We start from the raw sequence: 9,890 nt of genomic DNA, 5'->3' as shown, positions 1-9,890 counted from the left end.
AGAGACATCTCTAGCATAGTGTTGGTAAATGGCTGGAGAACCGACCCCTTTCCTGTCTAGTCGGGGGTGAGGCAGGGCTGCCCGCTTTCCCCCCTCCTTTTCATCCATGTTATTGAGCTCCTCGCCGAACGGATCTGGAAGAACAGGAACATCAGGGGAGTGAAGGTGGCAGGAAGCAAGGGAAAGGGCGAGGTCAAGTGCTGCCCCTACAGGGACAACGTCTCAGTCTTCTGCTGGGATGGACCATCTGTGAAAGAGCTGGAGAGGACTTGTATCAAGTTTGGGAAGGCATCAGGAGCAAAGATCAACAGCGCCAAGTTAGAAACCCTACTCTTCGGCCACTGGACACCCACCCGAGACCCACTGCCATTCACCCTGAGGACCAAAGACAAGAGCCATGTCGACTTTCTGATGGTACGCTTCTTCCTGTTGCCAACGTGGAGGCACCTCAGATGGGCAGAGTGGGTGAACGCCGTCCCGTACAACTGTGAGACCCCATGGTTCTACAAAGAAGTGGAGAGGTTCCTGAAGGAGTTCGGGCTGGAGACCACCACCCCCGCCACATGGACCCCAAAGCATTTCCAATGCCAGATGCAAGCAAAGCACATCACCGAACCGATCGACGCCCTCCCCTCTGCCACAGCGGACCACGTGTGGGGGAAACATTGCATCCAAGCGCCTAACCAACCAGCACAAGGATATCGCCTGGATGACCTTCCGTAAGAGCCTTCATACACGGAAGAGGACTCAACCGATACAAGTCTTGCCTGAGAGGGTGCACCACGGACAAGAAAACATACCATCTCTTCTGGGAGTGCATGTACGCACAGGAACTGCTGAAGGCCCTAGGTACGGAGCTTAGGGCCTGGATACCTACTTCATGCATCACCGCGGACTCTGTGATGTATGGCTTGTTCCCAGGGACACATGCACTAGGTGACCTCCTGGACTGCTGGAGGCTCCTGTGCTGCTTTAAAGATGTTCTTCTGTTTTTTAGAAACCACCTGGTAGTAGGGAAGAAGGAGACATCAACCCCGGTGTGCTGAAAGATGATCCACAGCCTCCTGCGTGACTAAGCTGCACTGGACGGATCAGATGAAGACAATGACTGAGGACCCAAAGGGGTCCCCTTGTACCCTTACACAGAGGGGGCCTGGATGAACCACTAACCTGTCATGTTCTTTTTTTCTTTATCCCAGGAACCGGTTGGCGACAGGGGAGAGGAAAAGGTGAATGAAGACAGGTGGAGTAAATGTAGTTATTTACTGTATGTATTTGACTAACGTGACCTTTTCCCTTCACAGGTAAAAGGTCATTGGGATAGCTTCTGCACTTGGTGTCAAGTTTATTACCAATGACTGATGAATAAATAGGGTGTTGTCTAAGGTGACGATTGATGTATCTGAACCAGATACGATGTCCTGTCAAGAGGAAAAAAAATCAGTAGCACAAAGATGCAGTAACACAAGCCACTGCTAGATGTCCCTGTTGCATCAATAGCACAAAGGTGCAGTAACTAAAGTTGTTACTAGATGTCCCTGTTGAGTAGCTAAAATGTACTGTGTTACAATCTTTAGTAATCATATGTTGATCCATATATTAATATGCCTCTCTATGCATATAAAGATGCTACACTTTCTATAATTGAAGAATAATTATTAGCTTGTAGTATATTCACGTTAAACCAAATGTGCATTCTTATCGTTGGCCTGACTGCGAGTAGGCCTCAGCTGCTCAAAGCCTATCACTGTTAAACATGATGTTGATTTCAAAATGTGTTTTTACGTTTTCCTTCTCGTTTCAGGAGCAAGATAACCTATGCTAGTTAGAAGACCAGCTCCTTGTTTGCTTTTAGAAATGTTAGCGCATAAGGATTAATTAGAAGTTTATTGTGATTTACATCATGTTTGGGGTTAAGAAAGATCCTCCTGTACTCAGCAGTCTGAACTGAGTGTGTGTGCATTTGACTAACAATGGGAATGGTTTACCTGCTCCAAGAAGACGGCTCAACCTGATCGGCCCCATTGCTGGGTGGTTGGTAGGAAGAGGTTCTAGACAGAATGCAATGTATTTAACTGTGTGTCTTAGAACAGTTGAGGAGATCCTGTCCTGACTGCTGGATGAAGTCATTACTCTTTTTTACTTTCAGCTGATATCAAAAGGTCCATACAACCGGAGGGGCAATTTGTTTTAGGACTACAACAGAGGCCACAGATATAGAAAATTGTGCTGTATCAATGGTCAATATTGAAATAGTGTAAGTGTAGCAACATTAAAGTAGGTGGGAGGAGTTTAGAATTCTCCTAAAGCAGACAGTTTAACACTTGGAGAAAGGAATATCTAACATTAGAGAATTGTTTTTTTTTTAATTTGTCAACATTTCAGTTGGTGAAGTTTAAAGGGTCACCCAGGGTAGTGTGTAAAGCACAGTTCCTCCATCAGCAATAAACATTCTAGAATGTTGCCTTGTTTGGTGCTGTGAACTGAGGTTTTGAGATGTATTGTGACATCATCATTCCCCGGATGGCCCTTTTTGAAATGAAGTTGTGAAAGGCTCCTTTTTTGTAATCTCATAAACCATATATGCCTTAGTATCCAATTCCGGAGGGAAATTTGTAATTTTATAAGCAAAAATATGTTGATTTTTAGTGGTTGTAGGCGGCTCGCTGTGTATTCCCTTTCCCGGCTATAATGGCTTGATACTGGTCACTTCTCGATGCCGTCCCACTATGGGATGTAGGCACCATGCTTTGGACAATATTTTGTGCTCCTAATAAACGTTTTTGAAAACTTTTTTAAAAATGTAAAAAAAGTTATGGCACATAAGAAGTTTTGACCATAAAAAAAAATGTTGATTTTAGTTTCCTCCTGCTTACAATAGCCCCCACTTACATGGACGTCAATGTGTAAAAGAAATCCAATGTAATCTGTCCAACTCCAATCTACCCCACTCCAATCTACTGCTCCAATCTTCTCCATTCCACCCCACCCCACTCTAAATTATCCCATGCAACTCCAAATACACACCTCCAATCTACCCCACTCTACTTCACTTCACCACATCCTCCCCATCCCACTCCACACCACTACCTTTTTGCCATGATGAACAGCAGCCACACTGGTGTACAACATGGCTAAAACATATATGTTTTTTTACATCATTTTACTTTTACTACATCTATCTTAATCTGTATCCTCCTCTTCCCGATCGCCATCTGATTCCTGGGTTGAAGAGAAAAAGGGACAAACATGTTAGTAGTCCCTCAAGGACCCCCCGACCCCAAGATAGGGCAGGGGTGCCCCTTTGGTCCCTCAGGTGTTGTTGTTGCTGTCGTCGTCTGATCCGTCCAGTGCGCTTAGTACACAGGCGTCTGTGGATCATCTTCCAGCAGGCCAGGATCGATGTCTCCTTCTTCCCTACTACCAGGCGGTTTCTGGAAAACAGAACGTCTTTAAGGCAGCACAGGAGCCTCCAGCAGTCCTGAAAGTCTCCGAGAGTGTGAGTCCCTGGAAACAAAACATACATACAAGTCCAGGGTGATGCATGATGCTGGTATCTATGCTCAAAGCTCCGTGTTTAGGTCCTTCAGCAGGTCCTGGGCTTAAGAGTATTCCCAGAAGAGATGGTAGGGCGCCTCATCTGTGTGCATCCTTTTAGGCAGGACTTGTATAGATTGAGGCCTCTTGCTTGCATGAAGGCTCTCACTGGCAGACATCCTTGGGTGGCCATCCAGGCAATGTCCTTGTGGTGGTTGGTCAGGTGATTGGAGGTGACGTTCTACCACATGTGGGGAGCTGTTGCAGATGGAAGTGTGCCAATCGGTTTGCTGATGTCCTTAACACGGATCTGGCATTGGACGATCTTAAACATCCACTGGTTCGGGCAGCAGCCACCAGACCAAACTCGTTGACAAACTTTTCCACTTTCTTGTAGAATCACTGGGGGTATCCAGTTGTAGGGGACGGAGCTCACCCACTCTGCCCATCCGAAGCACCTCCACAGTGGTAACTTGATAAGGTGTAAACTCAGAAAGCCACCATTTGCTTTCATCTTCGGTCCTCAGGGATCTCCTCACATAGTGACACACGAAGATTCTCTTCAGAATTGTGGCGATGCCCGGCACTCCCTTGGCTAAAACACATTGCCAAAGCCAATAGCTCTCACATAGGCGAGAACTATTGGCATTGCCAATACTTATTTATTATGGGGTTCAGTGCCCTTCCACCCTCACACAGGGAGCATCTAACTTGTATTTTGCGGATTTGGCATTATTTATTAAATACTGTAAAATATTGGAAATTTGAATCACACTGACATTATCATTAAAATAAACAATGAAACTTTGAAACCTGAAGCCAATCCAAACGAAAATATACGATTAGAATAGTTGTAAAAAGCTAAGTACCACGCATCAGGCATTAGACTAACGCATCTTACGAGGGCTTCTTGGAATCAATACAGATTCCAAAGCTCTCTGAGGCGGAGTTGAAGCCCCGCCCATCTTCCTCATTAGCTGGCAATATCCTGCATGCAAATCGCAGTCTCAGGATTGAAAAGGAGGCTTCATAGTCCCTCCTTGTTGCCGCCTTGTCTCCTTTTAGCCCCGCCAACCGAGATTGGATCTCTCATTTGCAGCGTTACACACTTATTATCTGCTATGCACTATAATTTTCCCAACGCCGACAGCTTGTTTATACATTCAGCTACCACAATCCGTGGTAAAATTTTAATTTCATAATTTGTTAAATATAATCATTGGTTCACGTTCGCAGGCAGCGGGGCATTTCACCACGATGATTTAACTCAATCACGCAGGAGTTATCCTCTATGAGTTTGAAATGGTTATACATTATATCGAATTTAACATGTTTCCTTTTCAAGCTTTCAAATTTATATCACGATTTTATAGCACACTCTTTATTTTAATATGCGCATTTCCTATGCATATTCACATGTCCACTCGACGTATTCCTTCTATAGCCCTTATACACAGCACTAGATGGCGCTCATGCTTTCGAGTGAGTCAGGAGTTCTGACAGCTGAGTCCTTTCTTTATGTTGATAATGTGTCCCATGAATATCCGGGACTAGTTTCAAACGTTCGGCTTGAATCGTGTCACAGCATTTGCATTCAATTCCAGAGCACCATCGATATGTGAGTTTACCCGCTATTTTATTGAATATACATTTTGCTACGCGTGCATCGTGTTTTCGTTTTCTTTTAAATCCGCTTGCACTCCTCTTTTTCACCGGTGCGTTAACACGAACACCTTGTATTTTCCCGGGATATAATTGACAGAAGCCATATGCTGATGCACTATCTAAGCACCGTAACGTCTGCACACTGCCCAATACGTGTTTGAACATCTTTTAACTTTATTGTCATCGGCGCGTTTTTTGTTGTTTCTAACATTACACATCCACTTCATTTTTTCACCACATCATATGTTGCTATTCATGCAAAGATTGGTTATTGCATAGGTTAGAGTAATTCAAAGCCAATATTACTTTTTTATGGCCAATTAGAATATACCTGTATTAAGTACACCTGCCGGCCAGGAAACATATGTACTGCTCTGTAAATTCAATTATTAATTTTTTGTATCTGAACATTGCAAGCATATGTCAGCAACATTTAGGTGGCAGCGTGTTTTTCTTTCTTTATATTTTTGTTTCATAGATTTTCAATTAAAAGCAAAAGTATTAATCTATTGTACCAGGCAAGGCTAGGTATGTTGGGTTTGCCAATACTTGTTTTCAGTTCTGTTTCTGCTTTTGACAGGCGCAGTGGTGATGCGAGTCAGTTCCTGGAATTTACCACACTCTCTGTGGAGAATAGTGTCTTTGTTAGTGCCGATGCTCCTTCTAGCCACCATGTTGTATTGTGTTGGTGCCTCTTCCTGTGTTCAAAGTCACTGCGCGGAGTCACAAGAGAACAAGTCCAGCTAGAGCTTGCAAACCTTACGGTGGCTGTCAGGTAACATTACTAGGTGTGGCACATCCCAGCACACACCCTGATCTTAAAACTACTTACAGAGGGGCATATCAGCAAGGGCCGGCGATAATTATCGCTAAGCACACTTAGCGTTAGGATAATTATCGCCAGCTATTGTGGAATTTTATCGCTGAGATAGCGTTCTATTAGCAACGCTTATCTCACAAGCGATAAAATTCCTCGCGCTAACAACCAAAAGTGGGATTATCGCTGGAAATCCAGCGATAATCTCACGCATTTTGGCATTAGCTTGCTGATAAGGCAGGGCATACTTAGCCATTATATCCACCTTACATTGGATATAATGGCTAAGTCAGGGTGAAAGCAGGCATAAGGAAAGTAGCGTTAAGTGTGGTTAGCGCTACTTTTCTTATCGCTATGTCTGTTAACGATCCACTTGATAATTGGAGAAATGTCGGTTAGCGACATTTCTCCAGTTATTTTGGGACGGAACGCCCACTTTGCATCTCATTAGAGATGCAAAGGTGGGTGTTATGGGAAAGCGAGCTAATGCAAGGAATCACGCGTTAGCGTGACCTTGCTGATTAAGCGATAAAATTATCGCCGCTTTTCGTCCGGAAACGGACGATAAAGCGGCGATAATTTTTTATCGCCAGCTTGCTGATATGCCCAAGAGGTTGTTACAGAACCGCTGACAACACCATGTTTAGTCCCTTGAGCCACGAACAGAGGGAGGTTCATCAATGCTCAAAGGCTATTGGTCAGATATCAGTGGAGAGGAAAATGATGGATTTGTGACATATGAGTAGCATAATCGCTTAAGTGAAGTATTTGACTTTTCTGACTGAGTCATGAGTGGAATGGGGCAAGAATCATTAATGTATGTAATATCAACTCTAAGTTAAGCCTGTGCCTTTTAAAAGCCTTGGGGCAGATTTATGTTTCCTGGTGCATCCCTGCAAATCAGCAGGGATGCGCCAGGAAAGATGCGTCACGCAAGTTTACCTTTGCGCTACCACAGATGCACCGCATTTACAATGCAGCGCATCATGGCGCAAGGATAAACAGATGCGTGACGCATCTGATGGCATAAGGGCGGCGCATTGCTGGAGTCGTGTCGCAAGCACGACGCAACTCCAGCAATGCTCAGGGGCTGCCCATACCGAACATGCTGCGTCATGCCATACGCCTGCTTCAAGCAGACGCAGGGTTTTGACGCAGCAGCGTCGGAATAGTGACTCAGTGAAATCTTGTAGATTTCACTGCGTCACCTTTCCGAGGCTTTTTCCGACGCAACGGCCACCCTGCATACATTAAACCTGACGCAGGTTTAATGTAGCGCAGGGCTTTACAGCGTGACGCATCTCCCTAGATGCGTCACATTGTAAATAAGGCGCAACATGGCGCATGGTTTACGCCGCCGCTGCGTCACAGAAGTGACGCAATGGCAGCGTAAATGTCTCGCAAGGGGCTTGTAAATCTGCCCCCTTGTATTTTGGTTGGGCTTCAGAAGCCTCCTCACACCTTCCTGTAGGAGATATGAGCTCTAAAGCTCTCTTTGCCTAGTGATAACAGCAGTGACACACCATCCTTCTGTCAGATTGCTGCAAGAAGTAACAAGCATTAAAAATGCAATAGGTCGAGCATTTCATTAAACTAAAGCCATTTGCTTTGCTATACAATACCATTAGCAAAGCAAATGGCTTTAACTTAATCAAAGGCGAGACCTATTGCATTTCCAATGCTTGTTTCTTTAGACAGCATCTGCCAGGCCCCGAAGGATAGTTCATGTGACCAGTCAGTGTGTGGGCTGATTGCTTTTGGCTGTTACTGGACTAGTGCAGCAGGTTTTAATGTTGATATCCCTGATAATATAACAAAGATGAACTGCAGCAAGCTTAGATGCATGCAGTCTTCTATACATTTAAAAAAACTATAGAGTGTGTCTTCACAAATTCAAAACTGCTCTCATTTGCAAATGGGGGCCAATTTTAATTGACTGATTTGCTAAAGGGGGGGCACTTTTAGTCTACTGCCAGGGTTTGTTTTTTGTCCCAGTCCTGGAGTGGGGGGTGTTTGTTCTCCAGTCTGGCTGGCAGACACAAGTGAGCTCTCTGACAGCTCAGGGCTGGACTGTCTGCAGCTCTTCAGCCTACATTAGCCTACTACGCCACCATTCAATTTTGTAGCCATATTGTACTGAGAGCCCGAGGCATGATCGTCCTAATCTCAGTATATTTCTAGACACACTAGCCTCTAAAACTTACTTTGTGCCTGATGCACAGTGTTGATCCACCTTGTCAGGCTAAGCAAGTGCCTCGCAGCCCCCTGTGAACTTCCTTCTAGCGTGTCTTCATTGCTGTTACTTTAAGTGTCACACATTTCGCAGATAAATGTTACTCATAAATACATTGAAACCATTGAAATGTTACACATTAGCAATCTCAAAACTTGGCAGCTATGAAAGACTGTGCGCATAAGAAATTAAGAGGCTGAACATTGTGCAGTGCAAGAAATATGTGTTGTGCACTAGTGCTTTGCAGCTGTTTTAAGATCTTAGGGAGCAGATCAACAAGAAAGTGCTGCACCGTGGCACCGCAAGCCCTTTGGCTGCGCCACACTTTGGCACCTCCAAAGCACAGGGATGCGACATATTTACAAGAATGTCGCATCTCTGTGCTTCCCCCTGCGCTGGTGCACAAACTGCAGCCATGCACTGGCGCAGGCACCGTTGCACCATGGTGCAAGGATACCTGAGTCGTGGTGAGATTGGTTTTGTGCAGGAAAGGTCACATTCCTGCACAAAAACAGTCACTACAGGCTTTTTCCTCTTTCAATGCATGCTGTAGAATGCAGAACGCATTGAAAGTGGAAAAGCCGAGGAGAAATGAAAACATTTCTCCTCATTGCACCTCACTTCGCCACCTCTAGGGTGGCGTAGCATTCAGACGCATCTCCAGATTTACGATTGCTCGTAAATCCGGAGATGTGTCTTGTTCCATGGGTGTTGCGTGGGAACACCCACAGCAACCCCCATGGAACGCCCCTTCAAGGCAAAGTGCTGCATGAGAAGGGGCCATATTTACAAGGAGAGGAAAAATCACGCAGGGTGGCTTTTCCTGTCCTTGTAAATATGGAGGAGTCCCCTGTGCCACTAGTATGTCACGAAAAGTGACTTACTGGTGGTGCAAGGGGGCTTGTAAATCTGCCCCTCAGTGTTTCTTGTTGCTCCAATTGGTGTAATTTTTTATATTTCCCTCGTTCTCCATTGTCGCCATAAAGTGCTACTCAAAAGTGCTACTCACAGCCCTTAAGCAGAATACGATCAACGTTGCTATCCCAGCACTTTAATACAAATTTAGTTTTATTTCTTTTTTATACTGAGTATCAGAGAAAGAACCTTCAAAAATTGAGTGAAACTCTTTAATGTTCCTCTCCACGGAAATCTTTAGTAAAAGGCGAAAGATTTATTCGGTTTGAAGAGAAACCAGTGTATATTCAAACAACCACTGTCCCAGAGACCGGAGGTAACACACCTCCTTGGACTTTCAGTGTGGGGCAAAAAAATAAATGACAATTTCAAACATGTTCTGGAGAATACTTTTTTATTCATGTTCCGATCAAACTAAGTGGGAAAATTACTTTCAACTACATAAGAAGGAATATAAGTGACTGCGGATTTTGGGGATTGTGGGTATGTAAATAAGCCCTACTTGAACCCACGTGACAACAATTCTCAGTCACACGTGACCCTCGGGAGTGTAACAGGGTTTACATTCGATTCGTTGCTCTCGTTTGCTTTTCTGGGTATTACAATGCTATGCACGAGCATTAGTCTGCCTCCACTACACAGAGGCAGTTTTAAATAAATATTTAATTGCCCGCGGGAACTTTACCTGATTTGCTAGGAGTAACAGGCTGTTGAGCCGAAGCC

General features: G+C 44.6%; 1 non-coding gene across 1 annotated transcript; it reads right to left on the bottom strand.

The window, feature by feature from the left end:
* Nucleotides 1-9,339: 9,339 nt before the first annotated feature.
* On the bottom strand, nucleotides 9,340-9,452 carry LOC146835196 (U5 spliceosomal RNA). The gene has a single exon (XR_014960940.1). It is a non-coding gene; the product is annotated as a U5 spliceosomal RNA (small nuclear RNA).
* Between the last annotated feature and the right edge of the window lie 438 nt (nucleotides 9,453-9,890).

This window comes from Triturus cristatus, chromosome 4_2 (genome assembly GCF_964204655.1).
Source record: "Triturus cristatus chromosome 4_2, aTriCri1.1, whole genome shotgun sequence".
NCBI classification, from domain to species: Eukaryota; Metazoa; Chordata; class Amphibia; order Caudata; family Salamandridae; genus Triturus; species Triturus cristatus.
The sequence above is the reverse complement of the archived record's forward strand: the minus strand, read 5'-3'. Positions and strand labels throughout refer to the sequence as shown.